The 17,778-nt window shown below is 38.2% G+C and overlaps 2 pseudogenes; one reads left to right on the top strand and one right to left on the bottom strand.

Moving 5' to 3' along the window:
- Positions 1-17,778, top strand: part of LOC137728306 (disease resistance protein RUN1-like) — a 45,911-nt pseudogene that overhangs the window by 9,140 nt on the left and 18,993 nt on the right.
- LOC137727455 (disease resistance-like protein DSC1) lies at positions 6,162-10,574 on the bottom strand (annotated as a pseudogene).

Here is a 17,778-nt window from a genome sequence, read left to right as displayed (position 1 = left end):
CAAGAATGATATGTATGATAGCTGTTTTGACAATGTGAGATAGAAGTATCATGTAGAACTTATATGCTTGTGTGACAAGTTAGTTAATGACCATGAAAAGTTGATAGTGCAGGTGCCTACGTTGTAACTTATAGGGGTTGAGGTATGAGTAGGTTGTGTGTTGAATTTACTGCACCATGTAGCAGTGGTCCTGCTTGGTATATCCGCGATAGGGGACTATGCGTATTTCAAGGGTGATCATGCTTGGTACATCCACGATGGGTGATCATCGCCTGCACGATTAGACTATGCTTATGGTTTTGCTTGGCATATCCACGATGGGGGACTATACGCATTCTTGGAGTGATCATGCTTGGTATATCCGTGATCACTACCTAGAGCTATAGGATACAGTCCTGCTTGGTATATCCGCGATGGGGGACTGTTAGGGGTGATCATACTTGGTACATCCGCGATGGGTGATCACTGCCTACATTATTAGACTACGCATGTGGTTCTACTTGGTATATCTGCGATGGGGAACCATACATATTCTAGGAGTAATCATGATTGGTATATCCGCGATGGGTGATCACTACCTAGAGCTAGGATATGGTCTTGCTTGGTACATCTGCGATGGGGGACCATACTTATTTCAAGGGTGATCATGCTTGGTATATCTGTGATGGGTGATCACTGCCTGCACGATGAGATTATGCCTATGGTTGCAGTTTCCTTTTTTTTTTTTTCCTCCTCTTCTTCCTCCTCCTTCTTCTTCTTCTTCTTCGGTTCTTCCTCTTTCTCCTGGGGGGGTTGGGTTTTCAAATGTTTTTTTTTTTCCTCCCCCTCTTCTTCCTCCTTCTTCTTCTTCTTCTTCGGTTTTTCCACCTTCTCTTGGGGGGGGGGGGGGGTGGGTGGGGTTGGGTTGGGTTTTCAAATTTTATTATTATTATTATTATTATTTTCCTCCTCCTCTTCTTCCTCCTTCTTATTCTTCTTCGGTTCTTCCTCCTTCTCCTAGAGGGTGGGTGGAGTTGGGCTTTCAATATTTTTTTTTTTTTTTTTTTGGTTTAAAGATTAAGCAGAAGAAGATGAAGATGGGGAAGAGAGAGAGGGGGAGGGGGGGAAGGGACGACTAAGGTTTTTTTTTTTTTTTTTTTTTTTTTTTTAATTTAAAATTTAAAATTTTACTTTTATTTATTATTTTAATATTTAAAAAATATTAAATATTTTTTTTAGTTTTTAATAATATTTTATTAATTTTTTAATAGAAAGTGGTCCCAGTCTATTGCCACGTCAGCACTTAACAGAAAAACTAATAGAAAAATTGACAGAGGTATGACATTGTCATAAATTCGTAAGCTGCGGTATGACATTGTCAATTTTAAAAGATAAAGTATGAAACTGTCGTGACCCCAATAGTTGAGGTAATTTTTTGTACTTTATCCAAAATAATAATAAAACTGTAAAAAAAAAAAAATGCAACTGCTAGCTGACGTCAGCTAGCCGTTGCATTTGAATTTTAGCTTAAGCATTCCTGTCGGTTATAACCGACAGGATTAATGGTTTTTTCGACTAGCCCTTTGGCTCTTTTAGATTCCGTGGGGCCCTCTCAGATTCCACGAGTCATCTGGCCTAACTCTCGGTTGAAGACGATTTTCGGGCTATTTTCGACCCTCTAACCCTCTAGATCCTTCAGTTGGAGATGGTCTTAAGGCATTGAGACAACGATGTCTTTGTCAATAATTTTATGTTCAATTATTTTATGCAAATATTTGTCTACATGGTCTTCATTAACAATAATACTTATTGTCTCCATCTGAAATTTTCCTTTGATTTCTCTCACTCATCTAATCCATCTGACTCACCATTACACCCCCACTAATTCACTCAACCCTTATTACACCCCCACTAATTCACTTAACCCTTTTTCTTCATTGTTGTGCCCTCCAGCTGGATCTCTGGAATTTTCCAGAGAATTTTCCTCTGATATATACTGAAAGAGAAAAACATTCGAAATACTGTTTATTCTACAGTGTTTTTTCATTTTTGCCCCTTCCTTATTTCTGTGGTCAATGTTCATTCTACAATGTGATTTTCTTTTTACCCCTGCTTTAGTCTTTAGTCTTTTACTTCATTTCTGAATTCCTTCTTCCCTCACCGTTTTATTATCTTGACCCACCTTTTCTTTGGATGCTTCCCCACCATTTCAGACTGGGTTCACCTTTTCTCTGCATGCCTCCTGCTCTCCCCGTCTCCCTCCTCGCCTCACCTCCCAATCTCCCAACTTATTTTCGATTTGCCGGGTTTGGTCTCCATCTTCTGGTGTTGTCTACTGTGGCTATTATGATTTTGTCTGCCTCATGGACTCTGAAAATATGGCATAAGCTTGATGGGTTTGCATGGCAGGGTTGATTTGGCGCTGACCCATCATCATGGGCCATTGAGTTTTTATCCAACGACTACAAACAGGGGGTTCTTTTAAAATTATAATAATTGTAACCGTTAGATAAAAATTCAACGGCCCACGATGATGGATCAAGAGGATCTTCTCCATTAACTCAGGAGAGGATCCAAATCTTTTATTTTTAACCTGGGGAAGAAGTGAGCTGGATAAACCACCAAACAAAAATTAAATTGATGATTCCCCTGTAGAGTGAGGGCGCGTACGACGGTGCACAGAGTACCCGAGGTCCCTTTTATGTTTTCTGACGTCCTGAATCTATTTATGACGTCTAATTTCTGAAATTCAATCGTTACAGTAGATTTTTATTAATTAGACCTTTTATGTACTTATGTGCATTTATTGTGGAGTTCCCTTCTTCGCTAGATTGCGTGGCTTTTCGACGGTAAAGTATTTGTGAGTGGACCTCTTTTAAAATGAATATTTTACTATTAGAACTGCATATATGAAAAACATGATTTAATGGTTACGTTTTATAAGCAAATTGAATTTACATTATATGAATATCATGTTTTACTGAGAATATTTTGGAATAGCATATTTTATCGAACTTATGTTCTTTGTATTATATATGATGGATGACTATATACTATTTATGAACATGTTTTTACACTTCTTTATAGTATATCTAATGGATGACTATATGCTATGAAGATGTTTTTAAGATATATGTACCTATGTTTGGAAATGGTATATTCAATGTTTTTGTGCTTATCTAGTGGTCATTGTTCTGCCTACGAACGAAGATAGTTGTTGGCTTCGGGTCGAGAGATATAGATATTGGCTTCGGGCCGAAAGATATAGTTGTTGGCTTCGGGCCGGTAGATTAGTTATTGGCTTCAAGCCGAGAGATATAGTTGTTGGCTTCAGGCCGGGAGAGATAGTTATTGGCTACCACAGATGGCTAGGATACCACTATTTAGCACATTATGCGATATATGTTTTGGAAAGGTTTTTTGGCATACTAGGGTTTTCGGAAAACCTATCACCTATTATGCTATTAGTTTTCATAAAATTTTGGGGGTTAGTATGTTGATAACTGTTTCAGTATTATGTGTGTGTGTGTATATATATATATATATAAACTTGGTTCACTCATGTTTTGTTTTGCACCCCCTCAGGACTTAGAATCGAGGCATACAATCCTGGCATCAAGGCACTCCCGCATCGGCATCTTCGAGTCATCTCTGTGTAGGACCCATTCATTTGGTCATTTAATTTTATATTATTTCTTTTTAGTGTCTCTGTTCAGTTGTATGCTCTAAATACGTTCCTTATTTGCATATTAATTATATATAAATTTATAAGTATTTAATTTATATTCATTAGTCTCATGCATGTAATTATGGCTTCGTCACTTTTCGGTGTCGCCCAGCATGTGCCTACCCTGGTGATCGGAGGATTTTCAGGGTCGGACATGTCATGTTCATGTATTTCCATGTTTTGAATATTAAAGATACATATTTTATTTATGTTTATTTTATTTGGCCCAAATTTGCATGCTTGTTTACATGTTCTTAGCATAAATATGACATGATCAGGGCACGAAGCCACGTGGAGGCCACAATAGGCCGTGACCCATCCTGTAATTTCACCCATTTATGTGTATTGTGTGCTAATTTTTACAATAAAGAGTATATGGTTTATTGATGGATACAATTTAAAGATTTTAGTAGGTAACAAATTCAAGACTTGCTTTTAAGGGTGGGCAAACGGGTATAAAAACCGCGGGTCGGGGCAGGTAATGAGGGTACGGGGTGGGTACAAGTCGGTTCCTAATTTTTAAAAAGAGAAACGGGGCGGGTCGGGCCAGGCCTTTGAAACTTTAGGTTCGGGCCGGTTCCATAAGTGTAGAAAAACGGGTACCCGGACCGACCCGTTTCTAATTATAATGAATGGCCCAGATTAGATGATTAGTTATCGTCCAATCTCAACCGTTAGTTTCAAGATCAACCCTAGCTTCCTCTAGATTCTAGAATCACTCCTTTGCCTCTCCCTCGACCCCATCGCCTCTCCTTGGACTCCCTTCACTCCATCGCCTCTCCCTTGACTCTCTGGACTCCCTCCACTCCATCGCCTCTCCCTTGACTCCCTTCACTACAACTCTCAATCGTCTTCCCCTCACCTCACAGTGCTCACACCAGTCTCACTATCTGGGTTTTAATTTCCTAGCTCCAAGGTGTGGGGGTTGTAGGTTTGATGGAGGTGGGTTCTAGGTTTCTAATATGAGCTCGCAGAGTGACGGATGTGTAGAGAAATAGGGGCCAAGAGTTGAAAGGGTTTGAGAGAGAGAGCTGCGACCTTAGGGCTTTGAAGGTAGAAGTGGAAGGATGGACGGCGGCTGTGCAATCTGTGCTATGTAAGATCGAGAGTTGTAGAGGAAGCTCTCTACGCTGTTGTAGACTGGAGCTCACAAAATGAGGTCTTTTGGGCATAGCGTGGCTGTTTCAACTCTGATGGATGGCGTGGCCTTGGCGGAGGAAGGCGGAGACATCGAGGAAGGTAGATGTTTCAGGAAAAAAAAAAAAACAAAACAAAAACAAAGAATTGTGGACCCGGCCCAAACCGGGTCGGGTTAGGTCCAGTTCCTATATTAGAATATGTTGTTCCCGGCCTGTTTCCTTTGCACCCGGGTCCGGTCCGATCCCTTCAAAATTGGGCCCGGCCCGACCCGTGCCCACCCCTACTTGCTTTTCCCAACAATCTTCTAATTTTTTTACCATACAAGTTATAATTAGCCTCTTATTTTATCATAAAAGTCTTCTATCTCACAATATAAGCCTTCTGATGTCAACAACCTTTTATTATTTTAAACCAATTCCCTTTCTTTTTTTTTTGGTTAGTTCATATAAACCAGTTCTATACAATTTAGAAGAAGATTCAATTAAGTTGAAAGAAAAATCTCATGGTAATATATAGTTTTGAGTTATGACCTTAAATTTTGTTCGAATCTACTTTGTTAATCCTTTTTTTATAAGGGCTTGTAAACAAGCTTTGCTTTTATGATATAATCATCTTAGTACCAAATATTTAGTTCAATTTTTAAACCTCCATCACTCTTGTTTGATTAAAATATTCCATGAAAAGACAAAAAATAAAATAAAAACCTTTAATTGTTCTCCAATTAATTGTATTGTTATAATTTTTTTTTTTCTAATTTCTTTCATTTGGCTTAAAGGCCCATCCTCGGATGAATTTTTGGATCCGTCATTAGATGGGATGGCTTGAGTCACCATCGGATGTCAACCATCACATGGCCAATCTAGTGTCTTCCGGATACTGGAATGGGGACGTGTCAAGGTCATTCATATATATTTTGCTCATGGCAGTTGAGCTATAAAACCATGAGTATTTCTCTTTTGTCGAATGTTCACTTCCACTAACATGATGGCTTCATAGTACTCTTAACTTGCATTTGCTTCAGGTGCATGCCTAGGCATAAACCTCTACTCTAAGGCTTAGGCAAAAAAGCCTACATCTCCCAAGGGAATAGACAAATTCAATAATTTGATGCGCTATTCAGGCCAAAAAAAAAAAAAAACCCAAAAAAGAGAAGAAAACAAAAACCTAAAAAAGTGAAAGATAATAAAAAAGTTTGTGATCTCAACTCAATGACTGAGCGAGCCTACCGTTCATTGATATTTATAATAGTACAAAGCTAAAAGTAATCCGTGTAGGACAGAACTAATGTCCAAGTGATCTTCAGCAACACCAGTCGTCAAAAAGGACTAGGCCTCTGACCATCATCACTCTCATTTGCTTCCAACTGATCATAACTTGATTCACTGGCTAATGACTCGTCATCACTTTCATTTGCTTTGTTCTCGTAACTTGATCCACAAGCTTCCAAATTTTCATCCTGTCTTGTTTCTTCTGGTATTTTTGGTTCCCCTGATACGAAGACATGATCAACTTTGAATTTCTCAGCATCTTCAACATAAAACGGGCATATACCACACTTTTCCACCTTCGCACCGGGAGTGTGTTGTTCGTAAACATCAGGGGAGCATTTTTTTGCTACCTCTTCACTTATAAAGGCCTTATTCCACACATACACGTGATGTCGGTCGTAACAGTAGCCATTCAATCTCCGAATTGGGATGTAGAATAAAGAAGTGAACAGTTCATGGCTTTCACCCAGTAATTTAACATTGAAACTAGCTCTTACCCTTAAGTCTCCTTGGCAGTTGGAAACACAAGAAACAACGACAGAGAGAGCGAAACCTGATAAACCTGTTCGAAACCAATCTGGAGGAAGCTTGATATGAACTGAAGATCCCTCACTTTGATAGCCGAAGCTGAACCAATTTGGAATTTCTTTTCCAGGACATACAATGCTAACACAAGGGTTCCCATAAGGGTTCTTTAATGGCTCAGTTGCCACTCGCATAATTCTAATATGTGCTTCATCCATTATGTTGCTCCTTGCATTATGATCCAATTTTCGGCAATCAGAAAAATCAAGTTTCCCAAAAGAGTCGTATTTCTCCCAACCTTGTATGAGTGCTGTCCATGAACTTGACACTCTACTCAGCGACGTGCATCCATGTGCTTCAAGGTCACATACCACTGGGAGCTCTGGTAATGATTGAAGCCGCTTGCACCCAATTACGCTTAGTCTATGCAACCGAGAAGTTTGTCTGATGCCTGCAGGTATGCTCCTAATCCTGGTTTCACTCAAAATTAAATGTTGCAATGAGATTGAGCCAACGAGACCATCAGGGATTTCTAATATGCGAGTGCGACGGAGGTCAAGAACTTCCAAAGAGAGCAAACCAACAGAACCGGATGGCAACTCTTTGAGTCCTCGACAGTCACGAAAACTGAGAGTTTTAAGGTTGGTTAAACTGTAGATGCTTCTTGGGACAACGTTAAGGTTCTTGCACATATCAAGATCTAATGTTTCAAGCCCAATCAGACTTCCAATAGACGAAGGAAGTTTTTCAAGCGCTGTCTCTTTCAAACTAAGAAAGTTCAGATGTTCCATTGGCTCCAAGATTGGAGGGAATTCGTAAAAAGCAGAGCAACCAGTGAGATCAAGTCTCTCAAGAGATTTCAAGTTACAGATGCTCCTCGGGATACTTGAAAGCCTTTTGCAGTCTCTTAGTTGAATGTTTTTTAGAGCAGGGAGAAATTCGATTGATGAGTGTAGCTCTAGAACAGCTGTTCGACTTAAACAAAGATATTCCAAATATTCCATCGGCTCCAAGATCTCTGGGAAGTTTTCAAGTTTAGAGCAGCTAGAGAGATCGAGTTCCCTGAGATATTTCAACTTACAAATGTTGGTTGGGAGACTCACATGGCTCTTGCAACCAACCAATGATAATTTACTTATATCCCTGGGAAGCTCAGAAACCTGGCCAAGAGATGTGCAGCCCTGTAGATCAAAACAACTAGAGACTTTCAGCTTACACCTGTTGCTTGGAAGTTTCTTGAGGTCTCTACAATCTGTTATATCCATGTAAGAAATTTTTTCGTGAGACCAAACTGATTCAGGCAATTCCTGTATACCACTACGATATAAATCTAAGATTTCAATATTCTCTGGCATCTCTGGAAGATACTTAAGACTTGTGCATCTTGCAAGATCAAGATGAGTAAGTTTGTGGAGACGTTGAAAGCACCAGGGAATTTCAACCAAACTTTCACAGCCACAAAGATTTATGTCCACAATTTTTAGACTCCAAGAGAGATTCAGAACTTCTGTTAGATATTTAGAGTATTGTAGATTGATCACTTCTAAGTTCACAAGTCTCTGTAACAAAAGTAAAGAAAACTACAGAGAATTAATAAGCAAGACTTCCTACACTGCATTCTTTACAAGAACAAAAATAAGTATATTTATACCTGGGGTTCATTCCAAAGCTCCTTAACTTGGCTTTCAGGCATATGAAGCTCAACTAGATTTTCAGGAGAAAAATTTAACGGCAAAGATTTCAAAGGATATCCACACAAGTAAAGATAACGAAGAGAATTGGGAAGATCAAGAGAAGCGGTTAATTTCTAGTAAGTGCCAAACTTTTCAGAGTTAACCACAATTAGCATCATTAGGTTAGACATCACTTTGAAGTTTGCACGTTTCAATGTTTGCTCTTCAATCTTAAACCAGTTAACCAATATGGCTTGAACAATCGGAGTTCCCTGACAATAAGAGTGAAGTTTAAATGCATGTACAACAAAATTCAATTAATAATTAAATTTGTAGTAATCTGACGTCTTTATATAAATGAGCTTTTCTTTGGTGTGTTTTCATCTAAAGTTTCTCTATTTGCTTTTACTTAAAAAAGGAAATAAAAAGAACAGGAAATTGAATTCATTTGGCCCTTACTGTGTTACTTTTTAGTAGATGATAGATATCGACATCATTGAACAACCTATTACGTTTAGCGGGATCTTCAATACATTGTTCATGAACAATTGTGCTTCCAATTTCTTGAAGCAAATCATGCATCTCTATGGTTTTCTTTGTTGAATGAATTGATATAAGAGACATATCAACGAGAACTCTAATTCCAGCCCCTGCAAAGAATCCACAAATAGCTAACATTTTTTTTACTTAATCCACATGCTTCCCTTTATGAAAACAAGCTATGTCCAAAAATATCTCCTTCTCATTTCTTCCCAATCCATCATAACTTAGTCTCAACACTCTCTGGATATTTTCATTGGGAAATTGTTTCAATTTGTTCAATTCATCTTCCTATTCTTCTTTGCTCTTACAATTTAGGAATGAGGACCCCAAAAGTACAAGAGCTAAAGGAATGCCTCCAACATAATCCATCGCCTTTTCTGCCAACTCCTTATAATCTGTTCTACGAGTACTGTTATTCTTGAAAGCACGCGAACAGAAAAGCTGAAGAGCATCATCCGGTTTTAATCCCTCAACCTTGTAGATCTTATCCTCTTCAACAGTTTGCCTAAGTGTGCTCCTATCTCTACTAGTGATAATGATTCTACTTCCAATGCTATACTGAAGACGAATGCCAGCTAAATGTTCAATTTGCATTGAATCACTCACATCATCAAGAACAATGAGGACCTTTGTACGACTGAGGCTTTCCCTAACAAAAGTTGACCCTATGGATAGACCTTCTTCCTTTAATATCTCTTTTAGAAGTTTATTTTGCAAGCAATATAGTCCATCTGTTTGTTCTGAGTTCTCCTTAACATTTCTAAGAAAACAACTAGCTTCGAATTTGGAAGAAAGTCTGTGAAATACAGTTTCAGAAAGGGTGGTCTTCCCAATACCACCCATCCCCCAAACTCCTACAGTGATGCAAGCGTCTGGTGAATGAATGCATAACAAAGATTCTATTTGCTCGATGCGTCTTTCAATTCCAACCAGGCCCTTTAAATCACATGATGATTCACGAATCAATTTGTTCCAAATATCGTCAACCACTTTCTTGACTAAATCGGCTTCTGTCCTGGCAAGTATAATATGATTATGAAGGACAAACAATAGTTAGTAATAAGTATGCCTAAACTAATTTTGTATGAATCAAATGATAACAAGTAGAAAAAAATTTATACAAATTATGGAGTTACTTAATTACCCAGTTTTGTTTGAATTATCAAACCCAGATAGATTGGCTATAGTTGTCAAAGCAGCCCTCCACTTGTGCACCTTGTCGATACTGTTCTTGAAACGTTTTTCAAGTTGAGCAAATGCAACTGCATAGCTCCCCTGTTGTTTTTGTACATCTGATGGACTGATGTCATAGAAAACGGGTATAACCAGCTGGCCATATGCTTCCTTGCATCTTAGTATATGTACAAGTTCATCCAGACACCATGTGGAAGAAGCATCGTTTTGTGAGAATATGATCACCGAAATCTTAGATTTCTCGATCGCTTTTCGCAGGGAAGGTCCAATTTCTTCTCCCCTCACAAGCCAGTAATCTATGTAGGTTTCGATTTTCTTCCGAAGTAAGGCTTCGTGAAGATGGCTGGTAATTCCAAGTCGGGTGTCCTCGCCTCTGAAACTTATAAACACATCATACTTTTCCCGATGAGGAGAGATATCAACATCACCACCAGCGTCAGCATCGGCAGCAGTGGAAGAAGATGAAGAAGAAGTAAATGTTAATGATCTGCGGCACATAGACAACAGAGTCATGATACACTCCATGTCTTTCGCTGTTCCTCCCAACGCACAAGCTAATAACCTGATACGGTTTGTGAGTATAATTAAAAAAGAGAATGAAGTGGAACGAGTGGTTGATTATAGATGAATGTAACCAATCAAGCAAGAAAGTCGCAAAACGTTGAAACCTTTAAAGCATTCAACCCAAGCCATTCAAATGGAAACAATGTCATGGTCTGACTTATCACTAGCTTGTGGACAAAGAAAGTTGAGATTTCACAATAAAACCAATGGCAATATGAGGAGTAGCCAAATGATTTATAAGTGCATGCAAGGTCTTTTGTTTTCCCGACGTGGGATTGATACTTTCAATACGCCCCATAACATGTGATGAATTTACAAGCCTAACACATGTACGACACAAATCGGATGACGTAGAGCACTTGTAGTCATTGGACCTCACACGCAAGACAACATGCTTTGGTAGGTAAGTGGCTAAATACCTCGATGGTCTTGAGGGTGAATTATCATTGAATTACATGAGTATAATAGCTTGATTTACAAGTATAATTGCTATATAAGAAATACATAAAATGAATGATTTAATTATACAAAAAAATCAGAGATCACAAAGAATCTCAAGAAAACAGGAAACATATCAATCAATATCATCTATCAATGGCAACATAGTGGTCCTAAAATAAAAAATAAAAATAAAAAAGAACCCAAAAGAAGGAAGAGGAAGAAGAAGGAGAGGGGAAAGGGTCCCCGCACCCATAGGAATTTTTTTTGTTTTGTTTTTTTATTTTTAATTTTTTTTAATATTTAATTATTTTTTAATCCAGCTGGATTAGTGAGTGGTCCCTGTCTCTTGCCACATCAGCACTTAACAGAAAAACTAACAGAAAAATTGACGGAGGTATGACATTGTCGCAAATTCGTAAGATGTGGTATGACATTGTCAAATTTAAAAGATAAGGTATGAAATTGCCGTGATCCCAATAGTTGAAATAGTTTTTTGTACTTTACCCTATTATTTTTTATTTACAAAATTTTCCTATAACTTCTATTTTTCATATATATTTTTTTTAAATTTTATCTTTTTCCTATAACTTTTATTTTACAAAATTTGTTTCATATATTTTTTTTAAAATTCCATTGTTTCCTATTATCTATTCTAAAACTAGGGAGCAATTGACTGTTCATTGGGCTACAGTCAATTGTTTGCCCCTCGATTTCACACTATTTACAACAAAAACCATCAGATCTGGGCTGGGTTGGAAAGGTAATTCCCAAAAGTTAGTGACACACCCCGACCGAGATCAGGGCATGCTGGCCGTCACGCGAAGGTGACGTAACCATGTGCGCGTGCGGAAGCTATTAAGATAGTAATATAAAAGTACTAATAATTAAAAACCTAAAAGCATACAAAGTACTAGTGTATGTGAGACACAATTCAGAGCAAGTCTACAACAGTCCAAAAGGAAAAGATACGACATATTTACACCCGAAGGTGACCCTACAATGGTGAGTGTCTGTCAGAAATGCCGGGACGCCCTCTGGGAATAACCACCGAACTTGCTAGACCACTAGAACCTGGAGGGGCGCAAAAACAAAAGCGTGAGTGGGCAAAAACAAAGTTCTTTGAAAACTCTTTAGCAAAATACATTCTAACCCCTCGCCGTAAAACCTGTATACTTCCCAGAAAATGAACATATATACGTATGTATAGATATGTCAATCATGCTCCACATATGCCATTCATGCTCACAATATGCCATTCATGCTTGAGAATATGCCACAACAGAATCTCATAATCAAATATAAATGCTCAAGCGTAATTCACATCAATAACATATAATCTAGCAGCCGGGAGTCACCTAACGTGACCTGTACGGCTGCATCTAGAGCTCCACTCTCAACTCAATAACTGAATCTGCACACGAGTCGGAACCACCTAACGTGGTCTGTACGACAAGTGATGCGTGATTTATACGCGCACAAATTAAACCCTCTTTTTGTCAAATTGTAGTATAGGTGCAAGTAGGGATCGTTCTGGACCGGGGATTAGGAGGGATTGTTAATCTCTTGGAAACTGACTTAAAAACGTAAAAACAATATAAAACACTAAACTAGACTCAAAGAATTCAAAAATACTTTAAAACATAAACTAAACAGATTCTAACAAGTTCAAAAGACTCAAAACTCTTAAAAACACAAACTAAATTGATTTCTAACTAATTTGACATTAAAGTAAAGGGGGATTTAGGTTTTGACAAAATTAAACTAAATGAACAGATTGCAATTAAAACAGAACGTAAATATGAATGTGAATAAAATATGGATGATGGAATAAATGGAATGAAGGCTAGCTAAGGGGTTCTTCTCCACACATGTTATACTTGCATACAAGATTGATTCTCAGTTGGTCTTTCGATAAATTATGAAACTCAACACTCCGGGTTAATTAGGTCCGCTTAAATTAACCGTCAAGTTTTCCTTAAGTTAATGAATTGGATGGGTTTGCGCAACGCAATTCACAACATTCTCCAAAAGTCCTTTACGTGAACAGCACAATAAAGATACAATCAAAGATCATTAAGCATTATGAAAACTATAAGTGTTGACGAGGCCTTCGTTACTATGGAATACGCATGAAACTAGTGCCAAGAATTCATTTAACGCGATTGTTTATAAGCAACCTCCACTACTTGTGAATATAAGTTCATAACGATTAGGTGAAATTCACTTATATTCTAGCGTCATATTTATGCATGAAAATTAAGCGCGCATTCTTAATAAACATTCATAAATAAATTATCAATCAAACGGTTAAACAAATTGAATCCACAACTTATGAAATTCCAACGAAAGTTAATCAATTCATATTGCAAATATAAACATAGTTTCGAATCACCCCCTAGCTAAAGGGGGGTTTATTTCCTCATAACTTTGAAATTAAAGAAACACCTAAACATTCCAACAACTCAAACTTGAATTGTATGAACGTTTAGGCACTCTTCTCTTCCATTACAAAACAAAGAAAATTGAATTTAAACATTGAAATCAAAGAAACACCTAAACATTCCAACAACTCAAACTTGAATTGTATGAACGTTTAGGCACTCTTCTCTTCTTCGTTGTTGTAGCACAAGGTCTAAGGTGAGTTTTTGGGGGATGAGGAGTGGTTGGAATGAAGAGAAAATATGCAGAAAATGAAGGGATATGCACGGCAAGAATGGAGGTATTTGTGGTGTGTTGTGTATGAAAATGAGATGTGAATTCAATGAATGAATGCAAGGGTATTTATAGGAGTAGTGGAGGGAACATATGGCTATGTCATTTGTAGGTGAAGTAGGTGGATGTTGTAGGTGAAGTAGGTGGATGTTGTAGGTGATTATGAGTGATAAGTGATAAGTGATAATTGAATGTATGATATGATAAGTGGTGAATGATATGTGGTGAATGATAAGTGGTAGTGTTTAAGTATTTAAAATAGGGAACAAAGCCCTTCCTTGCATGGCAAGGAAGGGAGACACAAGGAAACACACGACAATGTCCTAAGGTTGCTAGGAATGTTGTTTTTGTGTTCTAAAATGCGTAGGAGTTTTCAATGATGCTTAAACATGAGGTCTTTTTAGGATTTAACTTTCCTACTTCAAGTCTTCAATTTCGTCCATCCTTTTGGCTCCAAGCATATGATATCCATTCCAATCTCTAATTTGCTCCAAAAGGCTCCAAAAGGCATCCTTTTGCATACTTTGCCTTTAGAACCTGAAAACACACAAAAGAAGCATAAAGAACTAAAATAACTAAAGAAACATAACGTAAATGTACGAGAACAAGCCATTTAAGTCGCATAAATATGCTCCTATCAAATACCCCCACACTTAGCTTTTGCTAGTCCTCGAGCAAAACAGAAAAACAAAACAAAAAGAACAAAACACAACCTACACCTTCCAACAATCGTATCAGGGACTTCCAATGCACATGACAAATTAAAAATCATTATTCTCACAGATTTGAGCCATCTTTACACTTAAGTACATTCTTACTCATAGTCACCACATACTAGTTCACAATTAAGCATTTAAAACCATGTTTTGAATGTAGTAACATGCCTTAGAGAATTCCCTCAATTTCTTACTAGATGTACTCTCGTTTTTCACACAGATTTTCTGACTACACACCCTACACTAGGTATATGTGAGAAGATTGATGTAATCATAAAAACGAACACTCACATATATGTATTTCAAAGGAAGCAATTTCTGGAGTTAATAAGCATGTTTAGATATGATCTCATGAATGGAATGCTACTACTTAGACGCGAGAACCAGTGATACCATATGCTCATACCAAGTTCAAACTCCACAAATTGAAATACACAACACTCAAGATAGAAGTCAAGGGTTGTAACAGGGCTTGGGGTATGTGGATAACAAAGAAGGGATATGGAAAACAAAGGTTTTTAAAGAAATAGTGAGCAAAGCATTTGAATCAACTTAGAATTCACTTTTGCATGAAAACTCAACTTTTGAACAAAAAGGGAGAGTTTAGACAATTTACACCCAGAATTGGTGTTTTGGAACCTTTCTTCAATCACTTATTCTTTCATTTTTTTCTTTTCTCTTTTTTTTTTTTTTTTTTTTTTTTTTTTTTTTCTTTTCTTTTGAATCTCAAAACATCAACACTTAAACATTCTCTCCCCCACACTTATTTTCTTTCATAATGTAACTCAAAAGGAATTCAATTAAGTCATGCTCACTATCTTTTAAGAACAAGGGTGGGGATTGTCCTAAACTAGGCTAGGTGAGGAAAATGTGGGTAAACAAAGAATAAAGGCTAAACAAGGCTCAACGGGGTTAAAACTTACAACATATACGAAGTATGGGAAGTAAGGCTATTTGGCTATGGTGGTGGTCACTACACAACTTCTTCTTGAATATGTGTTATGCAAATCAATAACATGCTTTGAATGAAATGGGCATGAGTTCTAGCATTTGGAACTATATGATGAAACGCCTTCTAAGTAGTAACCAAGCAAAGAATAATGAGATCATGCAACGACTTTAGAAAACAAGAAATCACAGATTAAACTCTCCAAAGAACGTTATAGGCTCAAGTCTCTCAAGGTTGTAGCGTTTGTTTGAGTTCCTTCCTTCAAGCATGTTACAAAAACGAATTTTTCTTTTCTTTTATGATTGCATCTGAAGTCATACATTATAACCATAACCAAGCATATACCAAGAGTAAATCATACTTTTCTCTATGTTTATAACTCTTTCTAACCGTCATGCAATTATAAACCAAATCCTTGTCATTGTGTTGGAAGGTATCCTAAGACACAAACACACAAAAACAACTCAAAACACTCTTTTTAGGCTTTTCAAAACAATTTTTTTTCAAATTTTTATGGTATTTTCGGAGTTATAAAAACAAAACATACTAAAATACTCTAAAACAACTTAAAAACGCCTTAAAACAGTAAGGAACAACATTTGAAGTTATGGGTGATAAAATCTCACGAATTTGTATCAACAACATTAGTTACCCCCCCCACACTTAAATCAAACATTGTCCTCAATGTTTTAAGCTTAAAATCACACCAAACAAAAGTAAACATAAAAACAGCAACTAAACATACTAAACATGGCAGAATGTAAATAACAAAGAGAAGAGTTTAGAGACGCAAATCTGGTTGTGGAATGTAAATTCCATCTTCTCCTTGTTGATTTCATTGAGGCTTGATGTTGTTGATTCCACAGGGGTTCCTCCCATCGTTGATTTTCCTTTGTGCTACTCTTGAACTGGGCAGCAGGATTCTTTTGGTCTCCCCCGGAGGTCTGAGCTTTCCCCTTTTATCTGTTTCTTTGTTCAATCTTTGCAGGAGTGGTCCCTTCTCTGGAAGTGTATCAACCGTTGAAGATGACTACTCGAGAGCAACGCTAGGTAAGCAATCAGGAATAGATTCCAGGCAGTTGGCTCCAGATCGGAAGACTGACTCCAAGTGCCGGCTGATTGCTTCTTTTACCTTGCCATGCGAGTAAGAACAAGGACAAAGAAAAAGACAGGGAAAGAGCATGATATGAGATACTTTTGCTTTTAACCTCAATGATATGAGATACCTTTGCTTTTGAAGAAGCGGTGAATGAATCAGCACACTCCAATCCACCGTTTCCTCCTGGGTCATCTATACTCCAGGCATCTGGTATCATCTTTGGGGGAGAAAAAATTGAGTATTTCAAGAGGCTTTGCTGGGAGTGCACCCTCAGAGGTGAGGGAGAGTTGGGCATTTTCTTCAGGTTTGCCTTGCCATAAAAGACGAAGGTCGACATATATAGAGATAATATCAAGTGGTGGTATTGTTCTTTTACCCTTGTCGACAAACGTCTCTTCGATATCAGAACGACGCCTCTTTGATTTCTGAGCAGGCGCCCTTTCGATTTCTGAACGACGCCCCTTCGCTTTCTGAACGACACGTAGTAGTGCGGATGCGGCTCCTTTTGACAAAGCTGCACGCGTTTTCTGAAAAGCAGAGAAAGCGTCGCCGAACTTTGCGCTTGTCGGCTAAAGACGTGTAGTTGCGATGATGGCCTCTACGTGTTGTCTGAAAAGAAGAAATCTTTTGACAAAGTTGAACGCGTCTTCTGAAAAGCCGAGAAAGCGTCGCCAAAATTACGCCGGAAATTCCGGCTTTTTGAATCGGTGGACGCGTCGCCTTGGCTTCTTATAGAGGTATCGATCACCACAACAAACACACTCTGAAGAATTCCCATTTTTGAACATCGTCTCCGGCCCTTTGAAATTTAACTCCATCCACCCCTTCTCTTTGAACACTTTTGAAAAATGGCAAACCCATCGAACCTTAGCTTGGAATTGAGCCTTAGCAGTGATACGGGCGCGCCGTGTCAAGGTAACGTATGGTGCCCTTCTTTCTTATCTTCTAACGGTCCTCTTTCAGGTGAAGACTCAGTGATGCAGGACGCCACAACAGCTACAATAGTAGCTAGGAACCTCCTCACTCCAAAAGATAGTAGGCTGCTGTCAGGACGGTCCGATGAGTTGGCCGTTCAAGAGTCCCTCGCACTTAGTGTTCAGTGTGCGAGTTCTGTGTCCAACATGGGCCAACGCCTGCTTGCCCGTTCCCGTCAGGTGGAATCATTGATGGCAGAGGTGGAAAGTCTCAAGCAGGAGATCAAACTGCTTAAGTACGAGAATAGAAGTTTGCACGTGCTTGCCAACAACT

Source organism: Pyrus communis, chromosome 3 (assembly GCF_963583255.1).
Source record: "Pyrus communis chromosome 3, drPyrComm1.1, whole genome shotgun sequence".
In the NCBI taxonomy this organism is placed as follows: Eukaryota; Viridiplantae; Streptophyta; class Magnoliopsida; order Rosales; family Rosaceae; genus Pyrus; species Pyrus communis.
The sequence above is the reverse complement of the archived record's forward strand: the minus strand, read 5'-3'. Positions and strand labels throughout refer to the sequence as shown.